The 7,750-nt window shown below is 43.9% G+C and overlaps 1 pseudogene; it reads left to right on the forward strand.

Moving 5' to 3' along the window:
* Positions 1-1,691: 1,691 nt before the first annotated feature.
* LOC132381701 (kelch repeat and BTB domain-containing protein 4-like) lies at positions 1,692-6,568 on the forward strand (annotated as a pseudogene).
* The last annotated feature ends 1,182 nt before the right edge of the window (positions 6,569-7,750 follow it).

Genomic DNA, 7,750 nt, shown 5'->3' on the forward strand with positions numbered 1-7,750 from the left:
TTCGGAGATGTCAATCCATGGCCAGCTATGCTTTCGACGTGAAACCGCAATCCGGTTGGAGGATCATCACCTTATTATCCGTCTGGGTAGCTTCCAACCAGATGGCACGAACATTGATTTCGGGAACTTCCGTTACTGCCCCTCCATAGCTTCTTACCCCATTTCTAATTTATCACATTTATTTACTTGTCTACTTATTTAGGTATTCATTTATCGATCTATCTATCTATCTATCTATCTATCTATCTATCTATCTATCTATCTATCTATCTATCTATCTATCTGTTTAGTTATTTATTTATTTATTTATGCGTGCATGTTTTTTTTTCTTACCTTTTTCCCTCTCCAATAACTTGTGGACTGGTTTCCGATCTCCTCTGCTGCTGAATTCCCCCTTTCTTTCTTCCAAGGCCTTCCGTCATAAGATACTCCCCCTTCTCCAGCATTTCAGGCGTGCCTGGTATGCGATGAGAATATTGAACCTGTGTAGTCACGGTCGTAGCGAAGGCGAGGCCTTAGGTAAATGCTGATCATACATTCACGAATAGCATTGCACATTTTATTGATGACAAGGGAAAATACAAATCAGTAACCCACACTTCAATAGAATGGTGCTTTTGGAGGTGTTTTGTCGTGACAGGATTTATGATATGTGAAAATCATTGGGGATTGTAACCTTGTATTTGGGATTGGAAGTTCAAGTCCTACTGGTCTAATTGAACTCTTTGAGTAAGTAGCAAATGAGCTTATTGAAAAGAGAACAATTGATGCAGTACTATTGAATCTTAGTAAGATTTTATTTCCCTGAAGGCATTCATTAAACTGATCATTTTTGACTATTAAATAACTTGTTTGTAACTAATTTCTAGTTAATGTTTAAATTTAATAACCAGGTTACAGTTTAACAAAAGTTAAAATTCATTGTCTATGGTACATCACGGAATGTGATGACGTTACCTCCGTGTTCGGCGCGTTTTTGGTTAACTTCCGGTTCGGAGACTAAGAACAGGTGGTATCCCTACCTTGCAGCATGAACGTGAAAAGCTCCATGTCTACCCACAAATCAACATTGTAGAAGCAGCGTTGTAACTTCAAATGATTGTAGACATGCTAAAGTAAACTTATTAACGCGGATTCTCTCAAAGGATACGACATTTGATGATGTTTATTACCTTGTGCCATTGAAAGGATTGCTAGAAAAATGGTGTTGCATTCTATCTAAAACCGTTGATGGTCAGTTCTCTGCATAGATGCTTAAGCAGATTCTGCCTATATGTTGTACTTTTGACGAAACGCCTTTGTAATACACTTTGTTATAGTTTTATTTTATCAATTGTTTACGATGCAAATGTTGTCTTAAGAATGAAACAGACACTGAATATGTTTGCATTATTTTATCAACAGTTTTCACCATACGAAGTTAATAATAAATAGTAAATGGTTAACCTTACTACGACTCTGTCTTCATTGGCTCTGGTTTAACTTTGCGTTCAGTCAGTGTTTCAATACATTGCACGAGAACATTTCAGTGAAAAGGTGGAATTATTAGACGTTTCGACAAGTGGTACGATGACTTCGCGATCGAGGTCGTTTCTATCCGGCGCCAAGAACAGTAGCACGTGGCTGCCCCTGCAAAATCTAAATCTGAAGCTGCCAAGGTGCGAGTGTCCTACGCTAACCCAGAAGCTAAAATGAAAATGGAAAAGGCTGCTAGAGAAGCGGAAAATCAGTTGGAAAAGGCAAGGAAAGATGCAAAGTTAGAAGGGCTGTTCCTGCAACGAGAAGCTTTTGCAGCCGCAGTGGAAGCACAAGTGTTGCAAAACGATGAAGAAATGATCGTTCTAGATGAAACATTAAAACCTCTATCAGAAAGGGACGTATCAGAACACAGCAGCGAATATGTCCAATCTCAAATTGACATGCGGATTATTTCTCCCTCTCCGTACCTGCATTTTGGCGTCCCATCTCATGTAAAATCAGAGGGAAACTTCGTTGCATCGAATACAACTGAGGAAGACAACTCACAATCTCAACCCTGCAAGAAACTGAGGTCTGAAAGGGCTGACTACAAATACTTCCCGACACCAAATTTAACGGATCTGGCGAAAGCAGAGGCAAAGGCCAAACTCGGAGCATCAAATCGCATCATGAGCGTACAAGCTGGAAACATTTCCTAGGGTGTCAGCCAAAGAACACACTAAAGCAGGAGAACTCGGAGTTTCTCTCACGAGGACTGAAGGTGCTATAGAAGACGAAAATTTAACTGGCCTGTTTTATCCGGAGACATCACGTAGAATTGGACCAATTTTGGACAAGCTTCCATTTGGGCTGCAGGAAAGGTGGGTTTCTATTGTCTCAGTCTACAAGGAAAGGACGGCGGTCGATTCCCTCCCATTGAGTATTTTAGTAGGTTTGTGTGCAATGAGACGAGGAAACGAAATGACCCTAGCTACATCAAGCAAGATAGCACCACAACACACACCAAGCCAGTCAAATCAGTTTTGAACAATTTTGTCATCAATACACCCGTCTCAGTGTATAAAATCGAAGTCTCCACAAACAGCGATGACCCGAGCAAGAAACGTCCATTGGACAGTAAACTCCACCCCCCTCAAAATGCAGAGAATGTTCAGAAACTATCCTATTGAAGAAAGAAAGGCCCTTCTAAAGGGAAAATGTTTTGAGTGCTGTTCCTCGACCTTTCACCTCGCCAAAGAGTGTACCTTCCCTGAAAAATGCTCAGATTGCAACAACACTAATTGCGATGGGGCCATGCATCTCAGTCCGTCACTAAAAATTGTAAAGGCTCCATCATTCTCACAAGTGGACTCTGGGGAGGGAGAGGATCGCTGCGATACAACTATTGGCAGCTAGGGATGCACAGCAGTTTGCTGTCCAGGTCAGTTAACCCGATTTTGGTCAAAGATCTAACTCACTAAGGTATACCCTGAGGGAGCCAAATGCAAGGCCATTACAGACTATGTAACCCTAGAGAACCAGAGCAGCCTCTCACTAGTTAGACCAGAATTTTTTCGAGTAGTTTAGAAGAGTGTATCCATTCCCATACTAGGTCGGAACATCCTCTGGGATCACAGAATCATGTTTCAAGAAAGCAGAAGGGTTCCAGTTCGAGTCGCTGGCCGGCAAAGTTGTCATCTGTCTCTCTGCATTCTTAGATTGCAACGAGAGCTTGAATAACCGATCCGAGATTCCGACGCCAAGCGTATTGGTACGCCATCCCCACTCTGCCACATTGCAAACATAGCCCAGAACTGGATCCAGAATCTGAAATACTCCGGCCACTCGGTAGAGACGTTCTTAGCGTGCACGAAGTCAGGCAGCTGGTCAATGAATCACACCACGCCCACTTTTCCCATCGTCCGGATCTGGGCTGCCTAGTGATAGGGGAAGTGGACCTTGTCAAAGTACACAAACAGACAGTTAACACGCACAGAACTAAGGTGCTGGATTTTGGCCGCCATTCAAATTTTCAGCCTTGCAGAAGCGTTATGTGTATCAAGGATGCACAGCAAAAAACAAAAAAAAACATAGAGTAACTGAGAAGACATTTAGACAGTCAGTCTTCGCTCAAAGTGAGTACGACAATAAACTTGCTCCATCAGTGGAAAACACCATCTGCTTAAAAATAATGGACACTAAGGTCTTTAGAGACGAAGCAAACAATGGGGTCGCCCCACTACCGTTCAGAGAGCCATGCCGACGTTTGCCATTCAACACCGAGTAGGCTGTCATGGAGGCCTTCACACCTGATGACTGTGCTCCAGCGATTAAGGACCTAGATCAGAGGTGGAGAAACGATGCTCACTCAAGAAGTTTGGGTTACCTTTGGGTGATCAGGATCGACACATTCACGTCCTCCGTGCCGACCACCAACAAACCAATCACCCGCCGTGGAGTTCTCTCCACTCTCAACAGTGTTTTTGAACCCTTGGGACTACTGCGGCCGGTTACGATCCAGGGAAGAGACATCCTCAGAGAGCTTATCTCCGAGCTCTCCGACTGGGATACTACGCTACCAGAAGATGATCTAAGCAGATAGGAAGCTTGGCCAGGTTCACTTCAAGACCTACGACAGCTTCATGTCCATATCGTGTTCCCCGCTCTCTGAAACCAGCCAGCGCAATAAAACGCAAACACGAGGAAACCTCGATTGGTCATGACAAGGAAGAACGAGCAAAATAATTTGAGAACCTCGTATCCAGTTTAAAGGAAATTGGTGAAATTGTCCATATTTACATGAATTTAAAAAAAAGACACCGGGATACGCTCACTGGTAGGATTTTTGCACTGTGTTGATGATGCTATCAGTGTCCGTTGAAAAAATAGATTGCGCCAGCAGATTACTGCTGCATGCAAGCATGGAGGTGACCTGTAAGTTGTAGGTGGCCCCATCACACGACGGATGTGGAAGTTCAACATGGAGACACTGGACTGGGAATAATGCACATCACTGCTAAGTGATGGTCTTCAGCACACGCTTGTCTCTGTCCCGAGTGAAGATGTAATTTATTCAGTGGGTGGGAAAAACCTTCGCGATACACCTTCCATACAACACTCTATTATGTGTTTTGTGATAATATGTGGATTGAAACTACTGAGCTGGAGACTGTAGTCTATTGTGTTGCAGCTATTATCGTCAATGGAACTATCTGTCTATTGGGTAAGGAGGAGAATGATCTGGACTTCTGCTCTATACTGGCATGATCTGATCCGTGAAATCCGCATTCGGGTTCATGGTCCGGTCCATCCATTCTTACTCCGGATTTTCCTGTTTTCACAGTTTCCATTCTGTGCCTTAATTGAGGCACCTGATGCTCGTTTTGTGCTGTCTCCATAATTAACTTCGGAATTCAGCTTCAGGCTGTTGGACTGTTCCCTTCCGTTTCCTTCCTTCTGAAGCCTTGCCTGGTACCTACGCCTGAAGTCCTGCCTGCTAGCAGTTCCTCGCCCAGAAGAGGAGTGCCTCACCCAGCCTAGGAGTGCTTCACGCAGCTTTGGAGTGCGAGGCCCAGCCCCGGTGTACCTCGCCCAGCCCGGTGCTCGAGATTCATCGTCCAGAGCTGGGTCGTCCCCATCCATGCCCTCTGCAGTTTACCTCGGCAAGTACACTAGACAACATCCCGGCCCTGCGTCTTAGACAGCACACCGGCGCTGCGCCTAAGAAACGGTCACAGTCCTGCGTCTTGGAAAGTGGCCAGGACCAGCTCCGTACTCAGAGTGTCACCAACCCTCGAAGAGCCGAGATAAATCTAGTTCAAGAGCCATGCTGTGTGCTAGTGATACCTCGCCAAGACCGGTGCTGGAGATCCCTCGTCCTTTCCTGGTGTCCTGTCGAAGCCATGTCCAAGAACCACGTCCAGTCCGAAGCCTGTATTTGTGTTCTCCACCTGTCCATGTGTCTCGTCCGGTCCTGTAGCCAGACCATGACCTGTAGCCACTTCATTTCCTAATCTAAAGCCGGGTTCCTGTTCCGAGTCATGACCGGGGTTCCTAGTTCCAACCAAGACATAGGTTCCGTGTCGTTGCCCTGACTCTGTTCTGCAGTACTGTGTTCCCTGACCAATTTTGAGTTTCGTGTCCTCAACCAGTTCTGGTGTCTCTTCCAGTCCATGTGCGTCACCCAGCCCAGGAGTACCTCGCCCAGCCCGGTCCTGGAGATTTCCTACAATCGTCCTACACTGGAGATTTCTCCTCCAGTCCAAGCCACGTCCAAGAACCTCGTCCTGTCCAAGGCAAGTGCCTGAGTCTCGTCTTGTCCAAGTCACGGCTTTGTGTTCCCGTCCAGTCGATGTGCGTCGTACTAGAGTTCAACGTCCATTCCGGTAGCCTTGCCACGTCTAGTCCAGTAGCCACGTCTTGTCCTTGCCTAGAGCCGGGTTCAGACCCCGAGTAGTGAAGACCGAGGTTCCATGTCCCAGTCCAGTCTCTGGCCAGGTGTCCCAGTACAGGCACCTAATTCCTAGTTTCTTGTCGTGGTCCCGCGTTCCTCATCTTATTCGTAGCCCTGGCCCTGAATCCTAGTCTTTTCCTGGTCCTGTGTTTCAATGTCCATCGTCGTCGTTTCTTCATAATTCACTTTGCTATCTCTAAAAACCACGTTTTGTTTCTAACACTTCAGTGTCTGTGTTTTGCATTTGGGTCCTCTACATCGACACCCAGCTTGAAACACAAAACATCTCGTCTCATTCAGTATTTTGACACTCGTTCCAGGACATTCCATTTAAAGTCATATCTCCTCCCTTTTGCAGGCCGTATGCATGCTACTATTCACCAAGTCCTCATTTTATAGTAGCTGAGGGAGATTATCTGCTATGTTACAATCCACTGCTCAACAGATTCACCAGACTGCTCTTCCAAGAGATTTGGAATCGTGTGCCCTCCCTGTGGAAGATTGCCAGCTGCAACGGTGCATTTCTGTTTTCAGAGATAATTATAAAAAGGGGGATGCCAAATCATTAAAACAGGAACCAGCAAATCAGTAGTATCAGTGGTAAGTGAGGTTGAGTTATTGCTGAAAAATTGTTTTGGCGTGATTCTAACCAAATAGAGAAAACTGCAGTTTTTAGGTCTTAATTTGTTGAATGCACAAAGTTATTTTTTTATTAAACTCCTGCAGATGACAACAAAATTTTACTACGATGTTTGTTTTCTAAGATATTAATTGACCTAAAGAATCTGAAACTATTGTCATGTTCTATTCTAGACCGAGACTAGATGCAGAGATCGTTTTACTTCTACCTAAAGACTGGTCTAGAGAATAACGTTCTATACCATTTTCATTGTGACCTCACAAATATCAGGTCTGGAGTGTATTGCCGTTAAGGCATTTATTTAACTTTATTAATTTTCCTCTTTAATTAATTTGTTTGAAACTTTTTACTAGTAACAGTTAAAGGGTGATATGCACTTTATAGTTCAACAAAAGTTAAAGTTCATTGTCTATGGTAATTCGCGGCGCTTGTGACGTCACTCACCGTTTCGCCCTGACTTGTCTGTAGCTTCCGGTCCCACCGCGTACAGCATGAACGTGAATTGATCCATGTGTGCCCACATAGAAACATTATAGAAGCAACGACGTAAGTTCATTTGACAGTAAAGATCGTGTAGTACATATATTAACGCGGATTCTGCTAAAAGAAAAGACGGTTAATGAGGTTTATTTTCTTTTGGCATTGAAAGCATTGCTGGAAACATTACAGTCTTCCCAAAACCGTTGAAGATCAATACAATGCATAGATTCTTAAGTAATTCTGCCTATACATTGTAACATCGATCAGACTCCTTTGTAATATAGTTTGCTTTAGTTTTACTTTTACCGTATTTGCGATGCAATGTGGTCTCAAGAATAAAACAGATACAGTATGTGTTTGTGTTACTCTATCAACAGTTATCAACATACTATGTTGATGAGTAAGAGTGAACTATACACGGTTAACCTTGCTACGACGGTGTCTTCATTGGCTCCGTTTAACTTGGTGTATAGTCAGAAATTCTACTCACTGCACGAGAACCCTACAATGGTTATTGTCAAAAATATTCATGTACACTAATTTGGAATTAACGATGTGCAGGGAAAATTAACTACTTGAAATCGTAAGTGGCTGGTATTCGGAACGCATATACATTTAGTAACGGGATGCTATCTGTTTGGAGATCCCAGATTAGCTGTATGCCGTAGGTATATGTTGCATCCCAGACTGTTGTTTACGATTTTAGAAATGCCCTCACA

This window comes from Hypanus sabinus, chromosome 26 (genome assembly GCF_030144855.1).
Source record: "Hypanus sabinus isolate sHypSab1 chromosome 26, sHypSab1.hap1, whole genome shotgun sequence".
Classification (NCBI taxonomy): domain Eukaryota; kingdom Metazoa; phylum Chordata; class Chondrichthyes; order Myliobatiformes; family Dasyatidae; genus Hypanus; species Hypanus sabinus.